The sequence below is a fragment of the Hemiscyllium ocellatum genome, unplaced genomic scaffold, assembly GCF_020745735.1.
Source record: "Hemiscyllium ocellatum isolate sHemOce1 unplaced genomic scaffold, sHemOce1.pat.X.cur. scaffold_606_pat_ctg1, whole genome shotgun sequence".
Classification (NCBI taxonomy): domain Eukaryota; kingdom Metazoa; phylum Chordata; class Chondrichthyes; order Orectolobiformes; family Hemiscylliidae; genus Hemiscyllium; species Hemiscyllium ocellatum.
Genome location: NW_026869130.1, coordinates 162,282 through 172,375, shown reverse-complemented (window position 1 = coordinate 172,375; position 10,094 = coordinate 162,282). Strand labels below are relative to the sequence as shown.

The following is a 10,094-nucleotide window of genomic DNA, read 5'->3' as shown; positions in this document are numbered from 1 at the left end:
GCCACAAGTGACAACACTTCCGCCCCTCACATCATCACTGATGTCACACACTCAGTGACTTCAGCGGCCCCCCACTGCCGTGTTTGCCACCACGTCCTCCCCCATCAACGACAATCACCTGCATTCTGCTGACACCCCCCAGGTCCCACTGTCAGCAACCCCGTCCCTAGAAACCAGAGGGGAACACCACCCTGCTCAAGACTCCACCCCCAATTCCCCCTAACACCACACCCACTCCAATTACAGGCTCGGTCTCTTCCCCAAGCTCCACACCACGCCAGATCCCAGCTCCCAGTCTTGGCGAGTTTTCACCATTCTCTCTGACCTCACCCAGAAGGAGGATGAATGACCAGTCCACAGGAAAGGCCTCAACTTTATCTCCCTCTGTCCACGTATTAATGAATTTAATACACGCCGTGACGTCGAACACTTCTTCTGACGCCTACGAGCTTACTTTCACAATGTAGACACTCGGCAACCTCCGAGGATCCCATTGCCCACCTCCAATGCACTCCATCCACCAGGACACCCCGAACTGTCCAATTACCTGCCTTCGATCTCTTCATTTCCAACTACCACTGAGACATGAACCACCTCAAACTGGATATCCATGGATTCATTCTGCTCCCGACCGACGCAGTTGCTTTGGTGTCAGCAACAGCGCAAAACACACTTACACGATTTGCTCAATAACTCATTTTTCTAATGCAATCTTCGTTTGGTAGGGCAGTGCAGAACGAGAGGGTACAAATCTGGTGTGGGAGGGTGAGAATTCGAAAGGCAGTGAGGAGCAACGGCTTCACGCAGAGGGTGGAGCTTGTCTGCAATAATTTGGAAGACTTTTAGGAATTTGGAAGAGTATGTGAATAGGAAGGCTTTAGAGAGACATGGGTCAAGTGCAGCAATCGCGGCTGAATCAGTTGAGGGTATCTGTTCAGAATGGACGAGTTCGATCAAAAACCGTGTTTTCAGTGCTGTCCATATCTATTGACTCTATGATATTGACTCTATGATAAAAAAGATGAATAAAATAATGAAGTAAAATTGTCGAAGTTGTTAAATTCAAACAACTTCAGATAATTTTATTTTCAATTATTTTAATTACCTTTCATTTGTGTTTTGTTCACTGTTCTTTACCTCTTATTTCTTGATTGTCTCTCTTTCTGTCGCTTCCCACTCTGTCAATACGTTTTACCTCTCCTCTACCCGCTTTGCTACGCTTCTCACCTGTTTTCCATTTAGTCTGCTTCACACATCCCCCACATATTTTGTCATATAGCACTGGCTTCAGCCTTGGTCATTCGCAGCTCCTAATCTCCCTTTAATCTCTCCGTGCTCTGTCATTATCACCTTTGCATCTGGAGCCCGGACTCACCTTCTCTCAGCATGGTGTAAATAGCTCCCTAATTCTCGCCTTTTTTTTATCTTTAACATAGTGTCAGTTATACTCGAAACGTCAGCTCTTTTCTGTACTTGCGGATGGTGCCAGACCTGCTTAGATATTCCAGCATTTTCTCTTTTGGTTTCAGATTCCAGCATCTGCAGTAATTTGCTTCTATTAATGGCTCTATGATATTGCTGGGGATATGATGACTCCAGTGTCTATGCATAAGAGGTGAACAAGCGAATGAATTCCCTCTGGAAGTCGCGTGAAAAGTAGTAACAGAGATCCAGGAAAATAAGATGAACGAATCTTGGATTTGAATTGAAGCCTGAACTCTGGTTCTCCTCCGAGACTGTGCCAGGTCGACTTAATACTGCATATATTTCATGTTTTGCATTTCTTTGTGAAAACAATTGAGACTGATTGATTTGCTGCAGACAACATCCAAGAGTCATCATGGGTACTGCGATCGAGTTGTGCGTCTATCCCTGTCAAATGTGTTATTGCGCTGGCGAGGGTTTCTGCTTGGTGATTTTGTGGTTCACTTTGTTTGGAAATACAGCAACGCAGCTGAGATCCGACATGGGACCAACGAGTTGCTGTTCCAAGACAGCGATGGTCGGCTTTCGAATGAATACACATCTGAATCGATCATGTGACAAGTTGTTGCAGGCGGTGAAATTAAAAGCCGCGAAGAACCTTGGCACAGGGTAGCTCACGACACGAGCACTTCACATAGCCAGTGTGGGGATTGAACCCACGACCTTGGCGTTATTAACACCACGCTCTAACCAGCTGAGCTAACCCACCAACGGGCCTGCTCGCTAGAAGCAAATGCCTACATTGCCCGTGCTCACAATCACGGCGGCTATTCATTTTCTGATTTGATATCGATCGCACGCTCTTCTGAGGTATTTCCTTTCGTTGCAAATCTTTTCAACAAAAAAAAGCATTGACTTTTCCGAAAGCGCACAGTCGAGCTAACCAGTTGCTCTGATATCCAAAATTAAGCACAATGTCCGGACGCATGCAATTTCAATCGCAATGCCAACAGCACAGCTGCAGCTTGTCATGTTGTCAAATATCGTCTGGAGAAAAGTACCTTCAACGATCGCTCACTGTGCTTCTGGAAACTCACAGACCTTTGGAGTCAGGGTTATGTGCTGCTGATAAACTGCTGCGAACCTTATTCCAAATGCATTTGAATTGTAATCTAGCAGTGGGATTCTTTCTGCTCCCGAAGGACGCAGTTGCTTTCGAGTCAGCAACAGCGCAGAACTCAATTGCACGTTTTCCTCAATGACTCATGTTGCTTATGCAATCTTCGTTTGACAGCATATTTAGCAAGTTATCACGCCTTCCTGCAGCGTTTGTCAGCGACAGATCAGCTGCTAAGATGACTGCTTCAGACAGCATGTTACATCCTACATTTGAAAATGGAAAAGGTGCAAACGTTTACAGGCTGAACGCTCTCTCACTATTTTGCCTGGCTCGTCAGAGGCTGGGAGCTGATCTTATGGAGGTTTTTCAATCATGAGGGGCATGAATCGGGTAAGTAGATAAGTTCCTTTCGCTCAGGTGGGGCAGTGCAGAACGAGAGGGTATACATCTGTTGTGGTCGGGTGAGAATTCAAAAGGCAATGAGGAGCAACGGCTTCACGCAGAGGATGGTGCGTGTCTGCAATAAGTTGCCAGACGAACTGGTGATGACTGGTTCAATTCCAATACTTTTAAGGAATTTGGACAAGTATTTGAATAGGAATGCTTTAGAGAGACATGGGTCAAGTGCATGCAATCGCGGCTGGATCAGGTGAGGATATCTGTTCGGAATGGACGAGTTCGATCAAAAACTGTGTTTTCCGTGCTGTCCATATCTATTGGCTTCCGATATTGCAGGTGAAATGAAAAAAAAGATGAATAAAATAATGAAGTAAAATTGTCGAAGTTGTTAAATTCAAACAACTTCAGATAATATTATTTTCAATTATTTTAATTACCTTTTTTATTTGTGTTTTTTTCACTGTTCTTTACCTTTTATTTCTTGATTGTCTCTCTTTCTGTCTCTTCCCACTCTGTCAATACGTTTTTCCTCTCCTCTTCCCACTTTGCTACGCTTCTCCCCTGTTTTCCATTTAGTCTGCTTCACACATCCCCCACATATTTTGTCACATAGCACTGGCTTCAGCCTTGGTCATTCGCAGATCCTAATCTCCCTTTAATCTCTCCGTGCTCTGTCATTATCACCTTTGCATCTGGAGCCCTGACTCACCTTCTGTCAGCATGGTGTAAATAGCTCCCTAATTCTCCCCTTTTTTAATCTTCAACAAAGGATCAGTTATACTCGAAACGTCAGCTCCTTTCTCTACTTGCAGATGGTGCCAGAACTGCTTAGATTTTCCAGCATTTTCTCTTTTGGTTTCAGATTCCAGCATCTGCAGTAATTTGCTTCTATTAATGGCTCTATGATATTGCTGGGGATATGCTAACTCCAGTGTCGATGCATAAGAGGTGAACAAGCGAATGAATTCCCTCTGGAAGTCGCGTGAAAAGTAGTAACAGAGATCCAGGAAAATAAGGGGCATGAATCGGGTAAGTAGATAAGTTCCTTTCGCTCAGGTGGGGCAGTGCAGAACGAGAGGGTATACATCTGTTGTGGGCGGGTGAGAATTCACGACCTTGGCGTTATTTGCACCACGCTCTAACTTCTAACCATTTTTACATAATCATATCACTGGGGGTGGGTAAACTGAAGTCTACTCCAGTACAGGCAGACTTAGAGTTTGTCCCATGCAGTGACGGTGTGTGTGACAAAGATATGGTGGGTGTGTAAGATGTAGCGTGGGAGGATGTATGAAAAACATGGGGAAGTTGTGTGAGACTACAACAGGGATGATGTATGTGACCAGACAGGCAGCGTATGTGTGACAAAAACAGGCACTATGTCCTCAAATATGAGAGAGTTTTTAGATAATTTATTTATGTTCGGACATGCCATTGAATGTTTTGATGGACAGTTTGCATGTCCAGCTGCTATATTATTTGTTTCTGGAAATATTAGCATGAAATAAATTAAATATGATCCCTCAGCACTGATCCTCCGACAGCACCCACTCTCCCAACACTGAACGGGCGCCGATGGCACTTACTCAGTACTGGACCTGTGACAGTACCCTCTCTCTCAGTCCTGACCCCCCAACCGTGCCTGCTCCTTCAACACTAACCCTCTGAATGTGCCCACTCCCTTAGAATTTATCCTATTACAGTAACCGATCCTTCAGCAATAACCATCTGAGAGTTTCTGCATTCTCAGTTCTGATGCTCTGACAGCGTCATCTCTCACAGCACTGAATCTCCAAGAGCGCCTGCCTTTTCAGCACTAACCTTTTGCACTGGAAAGAGAAAGCGCCGTTCCGTCACTTCTGGCCCTCTGACAATGCATGCTTTCTTGGCTCCCTGACAGGAGCCTGGTCCTGTGTACTATTTTACTCACTTGCACAGTGTTCAGAAGTTTCGAAGCAACCAAAGATATCATCTGTCAATTGCTGCACCAAATGATAATAGCAGTCTCCTGCGAGTGAGGGAAACAGAGGGAGGTGAACAGAAAAACTATTTGTCCCTATCAACTTTGATAAATCCTGCCTCATCCTCAACACAAGTCCATAACCTGCGGCCAGACTACCTTTTATTAACAGTCACTTGCCACATTGGATTTGTTACTAGGTAATGGATTGGCCGGGTGTTAGATATGAAGGTAGGTGAGCAATTTAATGATCGTGAACACAGTTCTGTATGTTTACTTAAGCAGTAGAAAAGGATAGTTATGTACTGCAGGGAAAGAGGTATATCTGACGAAAAGGCAATTAGGATGACATTTGGCAAGATTTAGTTTGCACTAGATGTGGAAGGAAACGGATGGTATGAGCACAATTGAAATGTGGAGCTTGTTAAAGGAACAGATATCGCGTGTACTTGATGAGTATGTACCTGTCAGTTATGAAGGAAGTTGTCGAATGAAGCAGCCGTGGTTTACTAAAGAACTTAAAGCTCATGTCAAGAGAAAGTAGGAGGCTTATGTTAGGATTTGACTTGAAGGCTCAGTTAGGACGATTGAGAGTTACAAGTTAGTTACGAACAACCTGTACAGAGAGTCCAGAAGAGACAGGAGAGGACATGAGAAGTCGCTTGCGGATAGAATCTTAGAAAACCCTAAGGAATTCTACGTGTATATCAGGAACCAAAGAACGACGAGAGGAAGATGAGGACTAGTCAAAAATAGGAGTGATGAATTGTGTGTGGAGTCAGAGGAGGTAGGAAGGCGCTAACGAATATTTTTTGTTAGTATTCATATTGGTTTAAGACAACGGTGTCGAGGAGAATCTGAGATACAGGCGACTAGACTGGATGGTTTACAATGCAGTTTACAAGGAGGACTTGTTAACAATTCTGGAAGGGGCGAAAATAAGTAAGTCCCCTGGGTCAGCTGGGATCTATCCAAGGATTTCCTGGGAAGCCAGTGGGGAGATTGCAGAGCCTTTGCCTTTGATCTTTATTTTCGATATTGTCTACAGGAATAGCACTCGAAGATTGGAGGATAGCAAAAGTTGTTCCCTTGTTGAAGAAGGGTAATACAGAAGACCAAAGTAATCTTGGACCAGTGAGCCTTACCTTTCTTGTAGGAAAGAATATGGAACTGAGTATGAGAGACAGGATGTATAATCATTCAGCCAGCAACAACTTGATTTCAGAGGGTCCACATGGTTTCGTGAGTTTTTCGAGAAGGTGACCAAGCATGTGGATGAGGGTAGGGCACTTGACGTGGTGTACATGACGTCTGTAGAACCTTTGATAAGAATCCACATGTTAGGCTGTTGGAGAAAATGCAGAGGCATGGTATTGACGATGATTTCGCTGTTTAGATTAGAAACTGGCTTTCTCTGAGAAGGCAGCAAGTGGTGGCTAATGAAAATATTCACCCTGGAATCCGGTAAGGGGTGGTGTGGCACAACGATCTGCTTTAGGATCACTGTTGTTTGTCATTTTCGTAAATGACGAAGACGCAGGCATAGGGTGAATGAGTTAGTAAGCTTGCAGATAACACTAAAGGTGCTGGAGTTGTGGGCAGCGTGGAAAAATGTTGCAGGTTGCAGGGGAGCTGGAATAATTTGCAAAATTGGTCTAAGAGGTGGCAAATAAAGTTCAATGCAGCTAAATGTGAAGTGATTCACTTTGGGAACAATAACAGGAAGACAGAATACTGAGTTAATGGAAAGATTCTTGGTAATGTGGATGGGAAGAGTGAGCTTGGAGTCCATGTACATAGTTTCAAGCCAGGTTGATTATTATTTTTGGATTACTTACCGTGTGGAAACAGACCTTGGGGCCCAACAAGTATAAACCGACCCTCCGAGGCGCGACCCAGACAGACGCATTTTCTTTCACTTACCCGTTTACCGAACCTGCACATTTTTTGGATTGTGAGGGGAAAACAGAGTAACGGGCAGAAACCCACACAGATAGCCGCTTGAAGGAGGAATTGAACTCGCGTCGCTGGTGTTGCAATGCAGCAGTACTAACCAGTGTGCTCCTAGCGAAAGAGTACAACGTCGTCGGTTTTATTGGTGGAGGATTGAGTTCCTGAGCATAATGTCATGCTGCAACGAAACAAAACACTTGTGTGGCTCCACTTGGAATATTTTGAACTGCCTGGTCGCCCATTCCAGGAAGAATGTGGAAACATTGGAAAAGTTGCAGACGAGATAGAACAAGATATTGCCTGTCCTGAAGGAATAGTCTTATCAGGAAAATCTGAGAGGCTTGGGTCTGTTCTCATCCGAAGGAAGTCTGAGAGCAGATTTGATACAGAGTTACAAGATTTTTGCAAGGTTTGCGAAGATGTGCAACTCAGGTTTAGGTTGAGGGTGCAGGTCTGCTCGCTGAGCTGTTCGTTTGAATCAAATCTACAGCTCTGCAATCAAAACTACTCCCGGGAGTTACAAGATGATAAGAGGATTAGATAAGGTAGACGGTAGAACTATTTATCTTAGGAAGATGTTGTCAGCTTGTACGAGTGGTCATAACTCCAAATTGAGGATTTATAGGTTTAAGCGAGATGTCAGAGGCAGGTTCTTTGCTCAGAGAAAAGTAAGGGTGTGGAATGCCCTGCCTGTCAATGTCGTTAACTCAGCTAAATTATGGAGATGTAAACAATCCTTGGATAAACACATGGATGATGATGGGATAATATAGGGGGATGAGTTTAGATTAGTGCACAGATCGGCGCAACATCGAAAGCCAAAGGGCTTGTGCTGCGCTGTATTGTTTCATTGTTCTACGTTCTAAAGCTAAATCTCCACATCAGGGACCTCCAACCCCATGGCATCAATTAAGATTTCACCAGTTTCCACATTTCCCCTCCCTCCACCTGACCGCACTTCAAAACTTCCAGCCCAGCACCGTCCTTATGACCTGTCCCATCTGTTCCATTTCCTTCCCACCCATGTGTATCACCCTCCCCTCCAAACTATCAACTCTGCAACCTCCTCCGTGCACCTGTTCCATTGCCACCCACTCAACCTGTCACTAACCATTTCCAGATTCCACTGTCCTCATCGCAAAATGTCCTCCCACCTGTTGTGTATCGTCAGTAAATCTGTGGACATTTCACTCTGCAAATTCCATCAAGTCATTAAGGCAGATATAAATCATGGAAGTCGTATGACTCACCATTCCAGCACTGTACTAATTACTTTTTTACAACTTGAAAAATACGCAATAATCCAGATTAATTCTACAATTAAACAACGGACAATCCAGGACTTTTTTTTTAACTTTTCATCGTGAGCTCCGACCTTGTGCCATGGCTTTTGATACGGTCTTTTACGGAATGCCTACAAACATTTGATCAACTCTGCTTGCAATATGATCAAAGGACTCTGACGAAGTTGTCAAGTGTGTTTTTCCATTCAACAAATGATGTTAACTCAGTTTGACTCTAATCATCTTTTCTCAACGTCCTGCAATTACTTTCTTCACGATTGTCTCTCGTAGTTTCCAAATGACAGATAAGATATTGGAACAGATGGAAGCCATTCGTCCCATTAGGTCAGCTCCAAGTTTTAATGAGGTCACGTCTGATTTGGTTAATTCTTAATGGCACTTTTCCGCCTTATCTCCATTCTTCTTGATTCCCAAATTGACTAATTGTGCGGCCGTCTCAACCTTGATTATACTCAGCCTTGACAGCCCTTCAGTGTAAAGAATTCTGCAGATTTGCTCCTCTCTCAAAGACAGAATGTCCTCCTCATCCGTGTCTTAAAGGATTAACGGTTCCCCTGAGATTAGGCTCTATATATTCTTCGCAAATTTCGTTTTTCATTAAATGTCTTTAGTCCCAGTCTTCTGGAAACTGACACTGATTGTTGGCAACATTTCCTCCACAACATCAACCCACCCATCCGCACTGCGCCCTCCCCTATCATTATAAACAGACCATAAAAATCTCCAGTTAACCTTCTTTGTTCCAAAGAGAAGAATCCCAACCTCAGTAATTTCTCGACAAAAGGGCTTTGCTCATCGCCAGACATCATGCAAGGCGGAGAATTGCGAAGCAGTTTGGGGAAAATATCGCCACTGGGAAGGTTAAAACAAAACAAGGGAAAATAACAGTGAACCCGTGTCTCCAGCTTTGGAAAACTTTAGAATCTCTTTGGGAAGCGAAACCACAGGTGAATGAAGGGTGGATTGTCCCACTTAACACAGCCAGTCTTTCAGAGGCCACGACTGTGGATTCTGCTGTTCTCTCGACATGAACCAATCTGAGACATTGAAAGGATTTTCATTCCTGCGCGTCAGGAATTCAAACCTCGCCACGGCTACAAGACCACGCGAAGACTCGGGTGCAAACAAGTTACGAAAAAGCCTCGAAGAGAGCAGGACTCCTGTTATAGAAAAGTTGGTTGCTGTGACGTGGATGCGTTTCCAGCGGGTACAGGATTGTTGCCACTTCACTGCAGTGAATGTCCCACGATTTATTTTGCAAAAGAAAAACTGATACAGGACATCAATCACTTCGTGAAGGGCAGGCTGAAGTTTGAATTCGTGAAAAGCCTGTTTTTGGATCGTACAATGAGTAAGTTCAAACTGTCTCTGATGCGTAATTGGTCAACACGTTCATCCATTAACCGAACGGTTGGTGGTTTGGGACGTTCCAGGGTCGGATCTCTCACTGGTCATACTTCATTGGCTTTCTTTCCTGCACAGCTCCGGGTTTTTAATGTGGTCACAAAAATGTGCCCCAACCAGGAATCTTATCCAGAATCACAAAGGAATTTCTGTATCGTTTCAGTGGCTAATGCAAAGGACTGTGGATGTTGGGAATCTGAAAAAAAATAGAACATTCTGGGGAATGTCAACAGGTTTGTCAGTACTATTGGGAGAAAACGGAGTTCTGATAACGTTCTGAAACGTTGAATCGCCTTTTCCCAGCCCAGATCCTGCTCGACCTGCTGAGTAATTTTCTGCATTTTCCGCCGTCGTTTAAGCTGAATATAGATCCCACCTATCGGGGTGGAACACCCAGACCCACTTTGTCCCGACATTTCATCGATTTGAAAGCTGTGAGTTTTGAATGCAAATAAACCAAACAATGATTCACTACTGCTAATCTCCCCAGGGACAGAGACCTGGAAATGAGAACTCTGTGCATTCGGAT

The 10,094-nt window shown here is 44.2% G+C and overlaps 1 non-coding gene across 1 annotated transcript; it reads right to left on the bottom strand.

Annotated features, from left to right (window-relative positions):
• Nucleotides 1–2,120: 2,120 nt before the first annotated feature.
• On the bottom strand, nucleotides 2,121–2,202 carry trnai-aau (transfer RNA isoleucine (anticodon AAU)). Its single transcript has one exon. It is a non-coding gene; the product is annotated as a tRNA-Ile (tRNA).
• Nucleotides 2,203–10,094: the final 7,892 nt, after the last annotated feature.